The 20,000-nt window shown below is 35.9% G+C and overlaps 2 long non-coding RNA genes across 5 annotated transcripts in view; one reads left to right on the top strand and one right to left on the bottom strand.

The window, feature by feature from the left end:
- Positions 1 to 20,000, top strand: part of LOC118761134 — a 52,600-nt gene that overhangs the window by 12,428 nt on the left and 20,172 nt on the right. The window contains exon 3 of the long non-coding RNA XR_004997170.1: positions 11,904 to 12,011. This is a non-coding gene — a long non-coding RNA (uncharacterized LOC118761134). The remainder of the gene's footprint in view (positions 1 to 11,903; positions 12,012 to 20,000) is intronic.
- On the bottom strand, positions 4,300 to 14,627 carry LOC118761133. Of its 4 annotated transcripts, none has more exons than XR_004997167.1 (4): positions 14,618 to 14,627; positions 12,367 to 12,373; positions 11,892 to 11,988; positions 4,300 to 4,309 (listed from the first exon to the last, which is right to left on the bottom strand). It is a non-coding gene; the product is annotated as an uncharacterized LOC118761133 (long non-coding RNA). The 4 variants fall into 4 exon arrangements; XR_004997166.1 differs by lacking the exon at positions 4,300 to 4,309 and adding an exon at positions 9,720 to 9,730 and having other exon boundaries at positions 11,899 to 11,988; XR_004997169.1 differs by lacking the exon at positions 4,300 to 4,309 and adding an exon at positions 11,333 to 11,343 and having other exon boundaries at positions 11,899 to 11,988.

The raw sequence follows: 20,000 nt of genomic DNA, 5'->3' as shown, positions 1-20,000 counted from the left end.
ATTTTTGTGTCTATTATAGATCTGGCTTTATCAATTCCCATATATCACTAGAACCAAATCTTACAGGGTGTCCCGAAATTAAAGCAGTCGAAATTTCGGGCTTTAATAACTATCAATAAATGTGATAAGATATGAAAATTATACATCATTAGTGTGTCTTCTTTTTGCTTCAGACTAAATAAATTCAGATTTATGAATTAGCTAATGGCTATAGACCGAAATATATTCATTACCATTTACCAAGGAGGCGAAAATAATACAACTGCAGAAAAAAAGGCTTTAAATTAGGCGAAGAACAGTCTGGAAAATTATCAAGAGATTTTAACAGAGTAGTTCCACCGCTGATCAACCTGGACATGACGGAAAACCTGTGGACCCCTCAGCTTATCAAAGCTACCAGAGAAAAGATACGGCAAAATCTTCGTCGTTCCGTCAGAAAACTGGCTTCAACAGCAAAAATAAACCGAACATCGATGTATCGAGTGCCGAAGGAGGATCTCAAGACCCATCCCTACAAGATGACCTGCCGTTATGAGCTCACACAAGTTTATAAGGCCATGATACTAGAAAGAAGTCGTCTTATCCTGCACCAGATTGCTGAAGGCATGCTGCCCAACTTGATGCACACTGATGAAAAGAAATTTTGACATTGAACAGACAATAAACCAACATAATGACCAACTTTGGAGTATATCTAGTTCCGTTGATGATAGAATCATAAATCGACGTCAAAATCCACAGTCAGTAATGGTTTGGGCGGCTGTGACAGCCACTGGAAGGTCTTCCCTCGTTTTTGTGCCCTTAAATATTAAAACCTAAACCCAGCGATACATTAGCGACATTCTAGAAGCTGAACTGCTTCCATAGACAAATGATCACTTTCAAGGTGCACCTTGCAACTTCCAGCAGGACTCGGCACCATCCCACAGCTCTAAATAGACACACCACTGTATTCAGAAAAATATTCCATCGTTCATAGGCAAGAATGTATAACCCTCAAGAAGCCACGATTTCAACCTGTTGGATTTATATTTTTCCTTCGTTTTGGAGATGTGAGTCTTGAGCACTCCTCATGCTTCACTTGACGCTCTAAAGGCAAAACTGTGCCAGGAATGGGCTCCGATTCAGTAAGAACAGCTGCGTGCAGCGTGTGAATCATTCGCACCTAGACTTAAGATTGTGATTCGAAACAGAGGTGGATCCGAATTATAGTAGCATTTTGCTTTAAAAAAATTGAAAAAAGTTGGTTGCCTTAATTTTAGGACACTCTGTATATGGGTAACTTGTTCATTTCATGTATATGTATGTGTTTGTGTGTGTGTGTGCATATGTGTGTGTAAAGAGTGTGCGCGTATGTGTGTATCACTGTATGAATATATATATGTAAGCATATGTGTATAACTGCAAAAGCAGATTGTTTAATATATTTTAACACGGTAGTTATGGTCATTGATACCGTAATACAGTCTGTAGTTAAGTATATATCCTAAACATTACTAATGAGTAGCATAGTCTCTGAAGAATTGATAATGTAATCTGCTTATGTTTTCCTTATAAGCAATAGAAACAGGTATAAGATGACGCCTCTCTTTATATCGCCTTTCACATGCAGAAAACTCCTCTACCTTTATATTCTTAACAAATATTGTCTTATTATGTGAATTTTGAGGTATCTATTTAAAATGCATTATTATTTTCCTCTCCAGTCTCGCTTAATTCACTTTATAGCCAATTGAGTACAAATGTAGAGAATAATAGAAGTGTCCCGTTGAAAAATTTATTTTTTAAAAGGGCCCTGGCTCGTTCTGAGGATTCCTTTCAAAGGAATTCGAAAAACTAGTTCTATGTCCTCAAGGGATGTTTAATGTAACTACTTGAATGTTTACAGGTGGTAAAAATATGCAGTATTCACAGATGAGAATTACTGTTAAGTCCAATAGTAATCAACATGCATCAAAATCAGATATTTCTTCTCCACGTGGCTTTATTCGAGGTGTAGCTGGCTTCTTACATCGATATGAGATTTTTGAGATAACCATTCGCTTCTCCTAGAAGTAGCAGGTTTTTTCTTCCTTTTGTCTGCTTCCATCCTTTGACATATTCTTATTGAAGCAAGTAAATTATATATCTGTATTTTACTTCAGTTTTCATGAATGAAGAAGTGTTTACTGTCGGGTACCATTTAGGTGATATTTCGCCTTCTTTCGGTAAATAGTTGAATATTTTTGGCAGTACTTTGTTGGTAGCTGTTAGCCACTTTAATCAGAAGTTTGATACTTTGTCATTTGTTGATGATTTTTTTAAACATCTGAGTTACTCCTTAGGATATTTTTTCTGCGATTAATTAGGTGTCACACTTGTTTTAACATTTTTGCCCGTAGCAATCCACCTGCTCTCCTTCCAAACTCCTCCCCAAAAAATCTTTACTTATGCTGTTGGCATTGCATTCATTCTTTTAGTTTTTAACTTGCTTTTGTTAAATTTGTTTTGTATTGGAAGGAAATATTTGTTTTGTTAAAAGAATTTTTTTTCACTTTTCCTAACGGCAGATTCTTTGCGATGTAGCAAAGTTTTTTTTGTCTTTCATCGCTATTTCTATTATTCCTACCATCATCATTAAACGATGTATGGTAAAATCATTAATCGTCGTAGACGAACGAAATTCTTTGTGATATTTAAGTTATTTTACCTACTTAAACGAAATCTCGCTGTGATCGATTTTGCTTTTCATCTCTATGAGGTCGATAAAGTGAGTACCAGTCAAGTACTTAGATCGATTTCAGTCAGTTATTCTTCGTCTCCCAAAAACATATGACCACATGCCATTGTAAGAAATTATTATTATTATTATTATTATTATTATTATTATTAATGTGGTTGTTGTTGTTGTTGTTGTTGTTCTTCTTCTTCTTCTCTTCTTCTTCTTCTTCTTCTTCTTCTTCTTCTTCTTCTTCTTCTTCTTCTTCTTCTTCTTCTTCCTCTTCTTTTCTTGTCGTTGTTATTGCTGTTTTGCTAATATTAACATCATTATTATCATCATGTTGCTGTTGTTACTACGCAAGTAGGTACCGAACCCGGTTAAGTTACAATTTCTCTTGAACCATGACTCGTGATCCTAGATCACGAGTATTTTCTTCTTTCTACATGTGAAATTGCATGGCTCAGTGGTTAGGTTATTCGACTCCCGATCGTAAAGTCGTGAATTAGATTCCCGGCGATGCGTTGTGTCCTTGAGCAAGACACTTTATTCCACGTTGTTCCAGTGTATTCAGCTAGCCAAAATGAGTTGTACCTGTTATTCAAAGGGTAAACTTTGTCACATTCCGTGTCACAGTGAATCTACCTGGGAACAACGATAAGGGGACGCGTGTTTGTAGAATGCTCATCCACTTGCACGTTATTTCACGAACCGACGGAGTGTCCGGTGTACCTCCAATATAATACCTATATAATTTTTTACCCGATTTTTATGTTCTTTGTACTAAGAACTGTTCGGATAAATTTTTTTGAACCTAGTAAACAAGTTCGTTTCCTGTAATACACCCGGCTGGATTTCTTTCTAAAAATTGTCCATCGTTTCAGCAAGGGGAATGGGTATGAACATGGGGCTGGACAAATATGCCAGAGTGACACTGAGAAGAGGCAAATTAATCAGCACTGAAAGCATTGAATAGAAATCAGAGAATTAAAACACAGTCGCCCATACAAATATCTAGGGAGAGACCAAACAACTGGAATGCAACACACAGAAATGAACAAGAAAATTGGGAGAGAATATTACAGAAGAGTTAGGCTAAGTCGATGCTAAAAATAAGTCAATGGAGATAAACTCTCTAGCCATATCAGACAAAAATTACAGCTTCAACATAATAGATTGGAAGATCAGTGAATTGAGAAACTTAGAAAAACCAGAAAACTATTAACAGCATGCCGAGGTCACCATTCCAAAGCAGGCATACACAGAATATATCTACCCCGCTCAGAAGGAGATTGCAGCCTGACACAGATAGAGAACTGCTATAAAATAACAATAGTTGGACTAGAAAAGTACTTAGAAACAAAAAGTGGAAGACTAATCATGTCATAAAACAATACGGAAGAAGAAAATACTTTTCTCTGTACACAAGGAGGCAACAAAATGCAAAACAGAAACAAGCTACACTGATACACTGATTCCTATAGCAGACAACATAAGAGAATTGATTAGCTTTAGCATGATGAAATAGAAAGTAGATCTCTACTCAAGTGACATAGACTTAGGGTAAGTTAATATCAAGAGAGGATTTTTTCCAAGGAGACTCGTTATCCCCTGTAATATTAGTCTTTTGTCTGATCCCCTTCAGTTTAGTATTAAGGAAGGCAAAGGCAATGTATCAGTCCAGAAATAGTAAAGGAAAATTTAACCATTTGCTTTGCAGGGACGATCTGAGGCTTTTTAGTATGAATGAAAAAGAGATAATACAAACTGTAAGACTCTTCAGCAAAACTATAGGCATGGAATTTGGCATAGATATGTCTGCAATATTAGGAAAAAGGGACAGGCAGTCAACAGTGAAGGCCTATTATTATTATTATTATATTATTATTATTATATTATTATTATTATTATTATTATTATATTATATTATTATTATTATTATCATTATTTTTATTATTATTATTTATTATTATTATTATTTATTATTATTATTATTATTATTATTATTATTATCATTATTATTATTATTATTATTATTATTATTATTATTATTATTATTATTATTATTATTAAAGTTGGTTCGGCAGGATGAGATATCAGTAGAACTGTTTACCAATGGTTGAGATGAGGATATAGGCCACATTGTAATTAGGCTCAGCTTGGATACAAAAGTTATAGACTTGATATTGCTGTGATAGTCCACTTATATTTTCCCATAAGGTTTGATTTTACATTCACAGAAAAGGGCTATGACAATTTTTGCTAGAATAGAAATGAAAGTCATAGTAGAATATGATATTGTAAATCGGTTCTATTAATTCAAGCCACGGCACAACATGCAGCATGCCGCAAGTTTCTTTTAATAGTTTCGATATAGGAAGAAGGGCAACACTCATTATCATTTACAAAACCCTGTAAAAGCAATCTTGTATCTTTCGCATTGATTGTGGGTCAGAAAGAGCTCTTTGATATGAGCCATCACAAAATAGTGGGTGAGGTGTGTTGAAAAAGATTGTAACTCCTTGTCCGAAGAATTTGCCCTGGAACGAGTGAGGAGGGTACATACATCTATTTTTGAAACAAAAGACGGATTTTTCTATATACTATAAAACGATGGTTTGTAGGGAGAGTTTGCATATGTGTGACAGGATAGGATACCGAGCATGAATGCTTTCAAAAAAGATTGGACTCTGCTAATGACACCCAGAGGCCAGATTATGAAGTTCAACCGAGTGACACCTTTAGTTTAGCACGCAAAAATAAGAATGCTTCTACTGACAGCCTTCCACGTATCCAAATTCTACAAATAATGTATCCGCGTAGTGGTATCAAATCCCAAAGTACAAAGATACGAAACAAACTCTTTAACCAAATAGCCATCGCCGTGCCCAAAGCCATGACCAAGTAATATAATATATACTGAAAATTTAATAGTTATAGTATAAAATAATTTCCAAATACTATCGTTATTAACGCATTCAAAGGTTTGGGTAGCGTGTGTGCATGTATGTACACGTGTGTATGCATGTGCGTGTGTGTATTATGTGCGCCTGTGTATGTATGTGTACGTGTGTATGGATGTGCGCGTGTTATGGCTTAAATATCAAGTCAAGGATGAACTCTGTTTGTGTAATCAATGCTGTTTATCTTTCCAAATCTATTTACATCAAACCATTTAGGTTGTCAGATGCTTGTTTCATTTAAGAATTTTCGTTACAAGTATATAGACACTATTGATTATGCACTCAACACTGTACTGTTTAGGATTGTTTACTAACAAGTTAGTAAATATCGTCGATGCAGAGATGAGCATTGTTAATATTACTATGAGCATTATCCTCATCATCGATATCATCGTCAACATCATCTTTATCAACATCATCAGTGTCGCCGTTGCAGTCATCATTATTGTTTGTTCCTTCTCGAGCCATGCCTGTCTCATAAGAGCCGGTTTCCCGGTTTCCTTGGCGTATAGGGACGCCGGTCCGTTGTAGGTGAGCTGCAAGATGCAAGAGGAAAGAGTGAGAGAAAGTTGTGACGAAAGAGTCAGCAGAACTTCGTCATTACCTTCTGCCGGAGCCGCGTGCAGCTTAGGTGTTTCGCTCATAAACACATACATCGCCCGGTCTGAGATTCGAACCCGCGATGCCTCGACCGCGAGTCCGCTGCTCTAACCACTAGGCTATGTCATCATTGGGATGATTGAACTAGATGAGTCTAAATGACGCTACACCAGGTTCTTTTCTGAACTAGATTCACCCTGCTCTATCCCTTCTCCTCGAAAATTTTGACCGTATATCGACTTCAAATAAATTGTTCTTCTTCTTCTTCTTCTTCTTATTATTATTATTATTATTATTATTATTATTATTATTATTATTATTATTATTACTATCATTATTATTGTTGTTGTTGTTGTTGTTGTTGTTGTTGTTACTACTACTATTATTATTATTATGCTGATTTATAAGACGATGAGCTGGCACAATCATCAACACGTCGAACAAAATGCTTAGCAGTATTTCTTTTTTGACCTTTACGTTCTGATTTCAAATACTGCGGAAGCTGACTTTGCCCGCCATCATTTTGAGGTCGCTAAAATAAGTAGCAGTCAAGTACTGCAGTTAATGTAATCGGATTGTACCCTCCCCTCAAAATTGCTGGCCCTGTACCAAATTTAGAAAGAATCGTAATTATGATTTATTATTGAAGGTAAGTTTGAACAGGTGTTACAGTCAGACCTCCTGCTGAAAGATAATTTTACAAACGTCTTAAAAACGTTTTATTTGTTTATATTTCTGTTCAGATTTACAGCTCGTATTTCTGCCATACGCAATTTGCTTGCCTCAGTGATGGTAGCAATAGCTTCAATTACAGAAACAACACCACCTCGCCCCGATTATTTTCAAAACAATTATTTTTTAAACGAAATGAAATTAAACAAACATGAAAAGCAACCGCTGTGCAATGGAAAATACAAAGTGCTGAAAAAATTAACTTAGATAAAAAATATATATATATTTCTAAGCACAGCAAACAACAATAACAACAACATTTGTTCTTTTGCGATCGTTGTAAAGCATAAAAGGCTCAGCTTAGTGTCGCAAACGCGAGTAAAAGGAATATGCGGATCAATACCAGAGATATTGGAACAGACGTTGACGTTTGTCTTGCTATCTTTGTGAAAGCTGAAAGCACATGACGCACACGAAGGTGCATCACAACATTTGGTCAGGTGAGCGACTGCATGATCATTCAAATGATCCCTCATGATCGCTGGTCTATTCCGGAGTTATACTTCATTAAAGGAGCTAAGAGTTTAATCAGACTAATGGTGCGGAAAAGAATATGGTTTCGCCTGGATCCCAAAAACTGTGATGGATGAGACCGGCCGCAGACCACCAAACAGTCACCATGACATTTTTTTTTTGTGAAACTTTGGCTTCGGGAAGTGCCGTGGAGCTTCGTCGGCGTCGAACCACTGAGATGAGCGTCGCCGGTTTTCGTAAAGAATCCACTTTTCATCGCAAATCACAATCCGGTCGTTCTTGTTGCGTAAAAGAAGGGAAGACGACACTTCAAAACGGCGTTTCCTCTTTTCTTTTTTTTTTTTTGGTTGTCGTTCAGTTCGTGCGGCACCCATTTCTCAAATATTTTTGTTTTTCCAATCTCTTTCAAGTGGTTGGAAAATGTCATATACGTTACGTCTAATTTAGAAGCAAGCTCTCGAACAGTTGTGCGTGGATTGGCTTCGACTAAGGCTCTTAGTTGATCGTTGTCAACATCCGATGGCCGACCACTACACTTATTATCTTCAAGACTCTCGTCACCGCAACGAAATCTCTTGAACCACCATTGTGCTGTACGTTCATTAGTGGTTCTTGGGCCAAACACATCGTTAAAATCGTGGGTTGTTTTAGCAGCTTTTCGGCCTAGCTTGAACTGGAATAAGAAAATTGTGCGAATTTGTTTTTTGTCCATGTTGTATTCAACGTTCCGGAAAAAATGGCCTAATAATTAAAAAAAAAGAGTAATTTAACGAAAATTAATTTGAAAATACATCATTTAAAACCAAAATTTGAAATTCCGCAAGAACTTTCTTGACAACCTATACTACTATTATTTTTTATAACCTATTTTCAAATGTTTAATTATTAATTAATTAAAAAATGATTTTTTTAAAGTGCAAAAATATTTTCATTGAATTATTTTTTATTTTTAATAGAAATAACAAGTAATAACAAATAGAAATAATAACTTGTAATAACATTTTTAGTTTTAATAAAATATTCTATTTCAAATTTTATCTCTAGCTGCAATATTTTAAGTAAAAAATTTCTTGTTCTGTACTTTATCAGATGTCCTGTACATTTCCAGGTTTATAATCTTAAGAATATTATTGCTCTGGCTCGCATTTTACGTGTAATACAGTAATCATAATAACAGCAGAGGCGAAGGAAAATAGTTGATCGTTTGCACAAATAATATATTCTTTTACTGGATGACAATACGGTCTTCATTTCGATAAAATATACATACATTAAGTTATGTCACCAGATGTGATTTAGGAATGGTTTTCGCACATAGTGACATAATTTAGGAAAGCTTGTCATACCCAATGAAACAGGTGACGAATACACATATGTATGTCGACAATAAAGATATCTCGTAAGGAGATAAAAGTAGTATGGAACGGGGAAAGCTGCATACCACGCGGAAAACCAGAAACATTTAACCTTCACAGATTCGTTAATAAACACATTAGTTTTGCACTAAACACAGCCATATTTTAAGAAACAAACTTCGAGTACCTTGTGTTTATAGAAGTTTATATGAAATGGCGTGTCTCCAATATGACAACTGATGACGTGACGTACCGCCAGAGATGGATTTGAAAGGAGTGGTGATAGTAATAGTAAATATTCCACAAGAAATCGCTAAAGGAACTTAATCGAGAATTAAAATTGAGATACTGATATACGTAGCACCAAGAAATATAAAAAGAAACATTCTTGACTATATCCTCTTTGTAGACAGGGGTAGTTGTGGGCCTGTTTCAAAGAAGAAAATCCGGATGCTTCAGTTACGTTACTAATAAATCTGGCTTCGGCGGGATTCTTATCAATTTAAATAAATCAAAAGTTATCGACATGTCAACCATGGCTAAAAGTAGTCGTTTTCGGTCAGCTCGTCTTCAGAGGCTAGACTGCTTTATCTTATACTGTCATCTTCCAGGTGATTTTAGATGAAGCTATTCTTGAATTCTTGTTTGGTAGTATACTAGCACCTGACTGCTTACTCACTTTTTGACAACGAAGAGTAAATAATAGCTTTTTTCCTGGAGTTTAAGGTAAAATCTATATCATGCTTGTCAACGCTCGAAATAGCTGAGAGTAGTTCGTTTCTTCACAGCGATTATTGTATTATTAACTGGACCTCATCTCAATAAAATACTGTACACATGATGCAACGAGGAAAACCTATTTCTTTGGTATTCAGGGTGTTGGGATTTGCAGGGCCCTTTGATTAACCCTTTTTCTACTTATGCTTCTTTGTTTTTCTCACATGATCTAAATCCGTTACAGCCTGCATTTTCTCTTTATGACATCCCTCGCCATCACCTCAGTGGCAAGAAATAAAAGGTGAGGGAAAGTGAGTAGATTGGTCTACATAGACCATGCGGCTGTAGTGTGGTGGCAAGAACTGGAGCAGGCATTGACCACCTTTGATTACATCAAAGGCCAATGCCTTCTCCCAATTCTGAGCTTCTGTATAGGGTGCTCCGAATCCCGGTATATTGTTGTTGTCCCACGACAAGGAGCATCTTCTTATTGTTTTTTCTTTGCTCTAATTATCATTACCTATATATAAATGTGATTGTATTGCTATTGTTGACTTCAATATTTTATTCGAAATAAATCCCCTACAGATCCTTATTTATTGTTGTCCTATGTATTTTACCTTTTATTGTCGCCAACGTCTCGAGCTCTACACGCTAATAAAAGAAATTGTAGTAGTAGTAGTAGTAGTAGGAGTAGGAGTAGGAGTAGGAGTAGTAGTAGTATGTCTTGCTTTTATTTCTATTGAGCGCATATCTGAGTACAGCATCCAATTTGTTTTGGTTTCAGGCATTCTATATTACTGAGAGTATACTCCCCATAATATGTATATAATGCCAAGTAATATTTTCTGAATGCTCTCTCTTGGTGCTTGAGACATACACCACTTTTTTTATTATAGAGATAATTTCTGTTTTCAATCACTACATCGCTATCTCCGCATTTTTATATTTGGAGAGTCAGATATCCTCGACATGAACAGCAGAAAGTATTACAGAGGTACTTTTAGACGTATTATTTTTTCCCTCGGACAGAAGCTGATTGGTAGAATTTTTCGCTCTCTAGGAATATCTCGCTCTCTTGGGTTAGTGGGCTGCTGAAATGAATCATGAACATACGCAGTGATTGTGTAGGGGTAGATAATAAAAAGGGGATGTAAAAGCATTGCAAATCTGCTCAAGCAGTTCCAGTAATTTGTTTATGTAAGTAAATAAATGAATAACTGAAATAACAGTACAATTCAGTCCTAATAAATGAAGGTATCTTAGGCCATTTACGGAAAGTTATTCAGACTCAAATTCTACAATATCACAGAAACAAACAAACAAACAAACAATCTTGCTTATAGAAATGTAGAATGCTCTTCAAATCGAATTTCCATTCATAAAACTATAGAGAAGAATAAAGTTAGTATGCTTCGCTGGATGTTCAATGTTAGTGTGCATGTACAAGAAAGTGCAAATGTATTGAGAGAACAGTTAAGCGTAAGAGGAATTAGATTATTAGATTTAGCGTGCAAGAGAGAAGACTGCGCTGGTTTGGTCATGTGATGCGTATGGATGGGTACAGTTAAATCAAGAACTGCCGATCGCTTAAAGTGGATGGAACTGGTGGAAGAGGCAGACTCAGGAAGACAAAGGACGAGGTATTGAAGGCTGATCTCAAGATACTGAGCCTTACGAAGGAAGTGATAAAGGAATAAGATGACTGGTGTTTTGCAATGCTCAAGAAGACCCGTCCATTACAGTAAAAATGATATCCTAAAACCACTCGGTTATGCTTGTACATACATGTGAGACCCTTCCCCTCCCATTTTCATCCCTTCCCCATCTGTGGTACAACACGGCTTCTGTATTCACCTGAGATTAGAATCTGCACATATTATATCCGATCCCCTTCCTAATGTGGGAGACCATTAAGGAGTAGATGAGATGTAATATATGCCTTCAGCTACTGCTCACTCTCCCTTCGACTATACTTTACTTGTTCATCATCGGAGTTCGTCACTTGTACGATATATAAAATTATGGAAAACGATAACTAAATTGCTTGTGTCAACGGAATCGGAAATTTGAAAGCAGTTAAAAATTCTACTTTGATTGAAGTAATAGTCAGAGTTGGTCACAGATGGAGAAATTATGAAAATGGGAGGGGCAGGATCTCGCATGAATGTACAAGCATAACCGAGTGGTTTTAGGATATCATTTTTGCTCATTGAAGTAACAGTGTAATAAAGTCGGAGCGGGAACGCAACGAAGCGCGGAAACGCAATCGCAAACGCACAGACATGACCCAGGAACGATGCTTCGAGGCGCCACGCACGCCTCGACGGCGGACCCCGAAAGCACCGGCACCGGCGACGCTAGCGAAGACGTGTCACGTTCTCACTTTCGCTGTGCCGTCGGAGTTCGCGAAATGAAAGGCTCCAACGACTCGCAGTCGACTGGGACTCTTCGGTCCGTGTTTTAAGACGGGTTGGGTAAGTTGCCGATACACACCACTGACCGGCGGCAGCGGGTAGCAGCGGGCGGCTTTTCGGGCGGTCCTGCTAACGCCGCGCGCCGCCCTCCCGCGAGGGAGGCAACGCGGCAGCGCGCGAGCGGCCGCGTTTCCCCTTATGTATCCCTATATCTCCCTCTCCACTGCTCCTACGACTTCTTGGACCACTCCTATATCTCCCACCTTACTCCTCTCTATATTGGTATTTCCCCCCATCTGCGCTCCCACACCTGCACATCTTTCACAATATTAACCTCTACCTCAACCTGTTTACCTCCCCCTTACACTCCTATAAAAGCATCCACACACTCTTTCACCCCCTTTCATGACCCACGATCTGTATACTCTCTTATGCTCACCTTCTTGGTCCTTGAGAATTTGCGCGAGCACCCCATCACTACCTTCTTGTTATCTCCTTTAGTCATGTATCTCCTTTATAACAAGACACCTGTGCTTCTCATTTTATCATACTTTAGCCTTTCAACACCTGACATAAAGCCACCAGCCTCCACCTTCTCCTTCTAAATTCGTCGTTTTAGTAGTGACAGCTTCTTACCTTTCCTTTTCCTCTGTGCTTTTCAGTGTTGGAATCTTCATGACTACCTCACTGATGCCGATGGCTCGTATAAAGCACCTAGCATCCAGCCGTAGAAACAATGCCAAATACGACATTGGAGTCTGACGCAGCCTTGCAGCTTCCCGATTCCCAGTCATACCGTCAAACCTACGCCAGCACGGAAAGCTAACATTAAAGGATGATAATGATGAGGATTATTATTATTATTATTATTATTATTATTATTATTATTATTATTATTATTAATATTATTATTATTATTATTATTATTATTATTATTATGGAAGAGGAGGGGGAGGAGAGAAGCATAAAAATTATATGTCTATTGCAACATCATTATTTTTTACCTGCCTGACGTTTATTACACCATTACTTCAATCAAAGTAGAATTTTTAACTGCTTTCAAATCTCCGATTCTGTTGACACACGCAATTTAGTTATCGTTTTCCATAATTTTATATATCGTACAGGTGACGAACTCCGATTATGAACAAGTAAAGCTTTTTGATTTTAAACTCGATCTTTCAACTGTCAATGATTCGTACCATTTGTTCTTATCAAGAAATTAATCTTTATTCTTTGTCATTGTAGACAACTGAATTTGTAATGATTTCATTTCCAATTTCTTGTAAGTATTTTACTTTTGACCAGTTTACCTTTCTGTATTCGTAAATGTTGAGCATTTCTTGATGGTATTTTTTTAACTTATGGACGTTAGTGTATGTGCGTTATTGTATTTAATCTTTTTCCTGAGTCTTCTTGTGTATCTATAGTGTGTTCTTGATAGGATTTGCTTCCTATCATTATGTTTGTTGATTCTTTTGTATATAATAATGTTTTAACATTACCTTGTAGATTTATGGGCAATAATGTGACTTGCTTTCTTTCCACCCAACTGTAACTTTGTCGACCCAGTTGTAGCTGTTTTGTAAAATGATTACATTTATGTAAGACCTCTGCCTCCTTTTTATGTGTATATTTGGTAAATATCTGCCTCTGTGTGCTAAGAATATTTACTTTTTTGTTTTAGCATCCACTCTGAGCATCTCATTCAGCACCTACTTTAGTATATTATAGTGGTTTTGATATCACAAAAACAGACGTTTATGGTGTCCATCTTGTTTTGGCATAGAGCTCATTGTTCATGATCCGTTTCTAGCTTTTTGTCTTACAGCATTATTTTTATGAGATAACGTTATTATTGTTGTGGTAGTCGTAATTTTTTTTGTTGCCTTTATTGCTGTTGTCATTCTCGTCGTCATTTTGCTGTAGTTTCTATTATTACTGCTATTGTTGGTTTGTTGTTGTTCTTGTTGCTACTGACATTATTATTATTATTATTATTATTATTGGTTTGTATATTACACGGTTTCGATTCAAAGCTAAGAACAGTACACGACCATTATCCTATCAATATCTTTAGGAAAATCTTTAACGTCAGAAACTTATAGATGCTAATTAGCCTCTATAAGTTTCTAGGCTTTCTAGGCAGCGTAGAGTGGAATATGCGCGTGTGCAATCATATTTAACATATTCGTGTACATTCGAACATGGAAAGACATGCGCTGCCGAAATTGTTTCTCGAAAAAATGTCTTGCTTAATGTGTGAAAGGCACATCATTGGCCTATGAACAACATCGAACTGCAAGACGCATGTGTTTCTGAGTCGTTACACCTCGTCAGTGACGAATGGCGAATCGTTGTTCAAAGCCACTAAGAACTTTTGAAATTAATTAATTGAATTCGAACTAAGCAGTGTCAAATGAAATATGTGCGTGTACAATCATATTTTACACATTCACATATTCTTTGACATGGAAAGACATACGCTGCCGAAATTTCCTCGAGAAAAAGTTCTCCTTATAAACAGCATACCCGAGTGTACACGAATATGTTAAATATGATTGTACACACATAGTTTTTATAAATGTTAATCATAGACATTCTTATAATTATATCATTATACCATTGATATTATTGAGAAAGATCAGGGGGTGATAGAACCGGTAGAGCATTAGGAAGATGAAATACCATATTTACTTAGACTGTAGTCAAATTCTATTGAGGTACATTTTGTGTTTCATTTGATCAGAGTTATTGAAATAAGTACCAGCCACATACATATTTCTGTTATCTTTATGACTTTGGATAATAATAACGAGATGGTTTTCCATTATCTCACTGTCTATATGAATTGGCTTATTTCAGGGTATGTTCACTTTGCAATTCTCTGCGATATCTTTGTTATGTATGTATACACCATTTCATTTCTATTGACATTTTCATTATGTTGTTATAATTTCGTGTATATGAAAGCCTCGTCTCCGTTATGTCTGTACATGTAATTATGTGTGTGCATATACATACATACATACATACATACATACATACATACATACATACATACATACATACATACATACATACATATATATACATATATATATATATATAATATGTGACAATTAGTTGGTTGTCATAAAAAAATTCAGGTCTGCTCCGGCATCTCATTAGTTATTAAGACAAAATGATATGAAAAAAAAACGTTGAATAAAGGGAAATTACTCCAATAGGCATGGAGAAAGTAATGCTTCATTCATAGAAACCGCATATGCAGACATATACACACACACACATACGTGTACGCATATGATTCTTTCTAGCGCGTAGAATCCCTATGTGGATTCTCTATGTGTTTAAATATACACTATATCGTTTGACTAATATATAGTCTTTTTGACTAACATTTTTTTACGCGTTAGACCACTGGAAATGTAAATTTTAATTGAATGTTTTTAATTTTAATTAAATTCCATTTCCCTTTGATATAATTGAATACAGTAAATTTTTGGATAATTTTCGGTTAAAAGTTGGCGGTTTTTTATTGTAGTCAACGAATGGACGGCGTCTGCGCAGTAAATTTGAAAAGTTAGTTCGTATGTACACGAGACAGGTAGCCTTTTTTGTCTCGTGTAGTTATGTTTAACACTAGGTTGGGCCTGCTGAGGAAGATCAAACCTTGTTAGTTCTCTATGACTCGCTAAAAGAACATTAGAAACCAATTGGTCGAGGAATCTAGATGGTAAATGTTTTTAATTTCCAAATTTATTCCTGTCGAATCTTATCCCCAAGTTTTGGTGGTTATAGAACTTAGCTGTTCTTTCTAGCGGGTAGAATCCCTATAAGTGGATTCTCTATGTGTTTAAATATACACTATATCGTATAATATATAGTCGTTTTGACTAAAATTCTTTTACGCGTTAGACCACTGGAAATGTAAATTTTAATTGAATGTTTTTAATTTTAATTAAATTCCATTTCCCTTTGATATGATTGAATACTATATATATATATATATATATATATATATATATATATATATGTGTGTGTGTGTGTGTGTGTGTGTGTGTGTGTGTGTGTACATGTATGTATGTATAAACGATGGGCTTCTTTCAGTTTCTGTCTACCAAATCCACTCACAAGGCCTTGGACGCCCGAGGTTATAATAGAAGACACTTGCTCAAAGTGCCACGCAGTAGGACTGACAGTGGGACTGAACCCGGAACGATGTGATTGGGAAGCAAGCTTCTTACCACACTATATATATATATATATATATATATATATATATATATACATATATATTTGTATTCTGCCTTATTATACTCGCTGGGTATTTTCGGGTTGGAGAGACTTCGGCATAATGCCGTATTCAAAAGCTCTATGGTTTCAGCTTTGAATCCTGCGCGAAGACTTGATTTTGGTGGGAGGGAGGAAAACTGTTTCTCTGTTTTCCTTTTCTTTATTAGTTTTCTTATATTCTTAGCAAGCTATCATGTCAACCTCAGATTCTTCTTTGTCCCCGTAGAGCCAACGATTACACCTTCTTGATCTTCGCAGCCATATGCGCCTATGCAGCTTTACTTCCGTTCTGGACCTGTCTATTTTTTCAAGATATGCGTTTATCATTTGTGACATTATGTCCAGTTATAAGGTTTCTTATGCTTTAGCTAAGTTTTATAGGATCTGTGGCTTTCACTCTCTCTCTCTCTCTCTCTCTCTCTCTCTCTCTATTTCTTTCTTTTTTTCTCTCTCTATTTAGTTTGTCGATTAAGTTTTCCTCAGCTGGCTCTTTTAAATGGATGGTTACATATTTTTCCTAATTACAACTTTTATTATTCCTTAAAATTTTCGAATTTGCATCGTATGAGCTACTTGCATATTTTCTTTCTTCGGGTGTTTCACCTGCTTCACAAGAATTTTAAGTATTTTTGCTTTTACCGGTACCTGTACTTCCCGTTGCCTTCCTCCTCTTGCTGCTAGGAAATCATTATTCTTCGCATTATCCTTCGCATATTCAAATCTATTGAGAGGGAATTAAGGGAAACTTGGCAGCTACTTCTTTTTTATTATGGTTATTGAAATGATTGTTACATATGTTATTAAAAAGAGTATTATTATTATTTTCACTAATAACATTATTAATGATATTTCTATTATTATTGTTGTTGTTATACAAAACCTTATAAATATAAACAAAATATTTAAATTTTATTTTATTTTTCTCCAATTAGAAATCTACATTATATAGAATTGCTGAAATGTAAAAATATCTTTTTGTCATTCACATTTTTTCTACATTTTCCAACATTAGGTAAGGAAAATGAAGACGAAGTTTGTCTCAGTTTTCTCTTTCAGACTATAGCAGAAAGGTGAACTGTCTCTTAACTATAGAAAACGTTTCATAATCTCGCTAAAGAGGATGTATCCTAGAAATACGTGTCAAAATGATGTATAGTATATTTATTTTTGTCCAATTAGAACTTTACATTATGACAAAAATATGTGAAAATTATCAAGAGTAGAAAAAGTAAAATTCATGAATATACGATTTCGAGAATTTGTATTTTATTACACGTTTCTTACATAGATATTTTATATTCATAACATCATGTTGCTGATAAGTTTTGCTGGTTGTGATGCATCTGCTTTTCAAAGAGAAAAATAAAACATCAGCATTTTTACTCTTACCTTCCGTCCATTTTCTTCTTATTTCTCTCTTTCTTTTCTGGAAAATATCTTGAAGTAATCGTGTAGCAAACTCAACATCTCTATCATCATAGGAAAGTAGAATTTAGCTAGCTGTCGACAAATAGTCGTCTTACATTCTAAACCATTTGACCTTTCTTAGCTTCAGATTGAAATTTAAATCGCTCTGTATATGAAGAAGATTTAAAGCCAAGGGCTATTAATAATACCTACGTTAACTCAATGGACCAATACTGGAAGTTGGAAACACCATTTTTTGCTTTATATTTATTTTGATTTCGATTTTTTATTCAATATTTCTATCAGAATAAACATAGTTGCTCGGTTTTAATGTGTCAGTGATGCGATCGACTGCTTTTGCAAAGTAGTAGAAGCCATATTCATTTTCGAATTTTAAATGATATTCAAATTTTTTAAAAAGTAGAAGGTCGATAAAATTGTGGCCAATTGTTTTTTTCTGGAGAATTTTTAAATCTTCAATTGGTATGAATACGTATATATGTGTGTGTGTGAGAGAGAGAGAGAGAGAGAGAGAGAGAGAGAGAGTGAGAATGCGTCTTTGTATATGTATGTGTGTGTGAGTCATTACGAAGTTGCTCGAATGCAAATTTTGCTATAAATAATAGATCAAAATATATGGCAAGAAATCCCCTAATACGGAAAAGGTAGACTTACCTATTTTCGAGATTTTTTTGTTTGATTTTTGGGATTGTATTTTGAAGTATTGAGATATATGAAAAGAAGGAATTTTATGTGATATTAAATATTCCAATTTCACGGTTCAAGTTGGAAAATCACAACAAACATGTAGTTCAATTTCTGTGGGTAATTTCCGCCAATTTTGTCAATGGATTTTTACTTCATATATTATGAATTATGATTTATAGCTCTGACAGCAAAATGGGGGTTTGTTTATAAACAATGGCACTTCTTTTGGTTTTTCGGCGAAGGGCTTATACGTTTTTGTATGTATGCTTCCTTTATGTATATTTTTGTATGTATTACATACAGAAAGCTTGTATGTATTGGGTTGGCAACTAAGTTCCCGCTGATTCTTTTTAAATTTGGAATTTATTGCGTTTTTAAATTTTGGAATCTATTTTTTTAGAGAATTCTATTTTTGAATCATTTTGGAATCTTTTTTTTTTCTAGTTAATTTTAGTTAATTTTTGTCTATTTTCAGGGCATTAAAATGGAATGTCAAGTTAAGAAAAACGAGCATTTTCGACACCTCCTTCTTTTTGCTTTTAATCAAGGTTCTAAGGGCGCAAAAGCTGCTCGCGACATTTGTGCTGTGTATGGAGAGGGTGCCATGGCTGAAAGAACTGCTCGTGATTGGTATGCCAAGTTCAAAAATGGAGATTTTGACCTCAAAGACACACCTCGTACTGGCCGTCCAGTTGAGTTCGATGAAGAGCGATTAAACCAACTTTTGCACGAAAATTCCTGTCAAACTACAAGAGAACTGGCATAGAAAATGCAATGCTCCCACACTGCTATAGAGAAGCATCTTTACTCGATGGGTAAGGTTCAGAAGTATGAAGCATGGCTTCCGCATGCTTTCAGTGACAACAACAAAAATCAACGAGCCACAATCTCCGCTGGTTTGCTTGCTCGTCACCGCTCAACTCATGGACACAAGCAACGATTTCTTTACCAAATCGTTACTGGCGACGAAAAATGGTGCCTGTACATCAATATGAAGCAGTGTAAGGAATGGCTTAGCCCCGGTAAATATGCGACACCGCGCGTGAAACAAGATCTTCATCCGCGTAAAACGATGTTGTGCGTGTGGTGGGACTGGGAAGGGATTATCCATTACGAATTGCTTGGACGAAACCGAACGGTCAATGCGGAACCCTATGTTCAACAGATGGAACGACTCAACACGGCTATTCAAGAGAAAAGACATAATCGTCAACATGGAATACTTCTGCTGCACGTCAACGCCCGCCCTCATATCGGCAATATGACCAAGAAAGCCATTCAAACGCATGGCTGGAAAGTGCTGCCACACCCGCCATACTCTCCTGATTTTGGCACCAACTGATTTCCACTTCTTTCGATCTCTTTCAAATGCTATGCGCGGAGTTTCGTTCAATACTGATGCAGAATTGAAAGCTTGGTTGGATCAATTTTTCGAGTCAAAATTGGTGATTTCTACCGAGGAGGTATTGAAAATCTTGTTGAACGTTGGGAAGTTGTAAACAAGGGTGAATACGTTATTGATTAATTATTTATTTTTTATTAAATCTTTTAAAAAATTTAAATTTAAAAAACCGCAGGAACTTAGTTGCCTACCCATTATGTATTGCATACACGCAGGTTAACTCTTCCT

This window comes from Octopus sinensis, unplaced genomic scaffold (assembly GCF_006345805.1).
Source record: "Octopus sinensis unplaced genomic scaffold, ASM634580v1 Contig09254_ERROPOS363161, whole genome shotgun sequence".
Taxonomy (NCBI): Eukaryota; Metazoa; Mollusca; class Cephalopoda; order Octopoda; family Octopodidae; genus Octopus; species Octopus sinensis.
The sequence above is the reverse complement of the archived record's forward strand: the minus strand, read 5'-3'. Positions and strand labels throughout refer to the sequence as shown.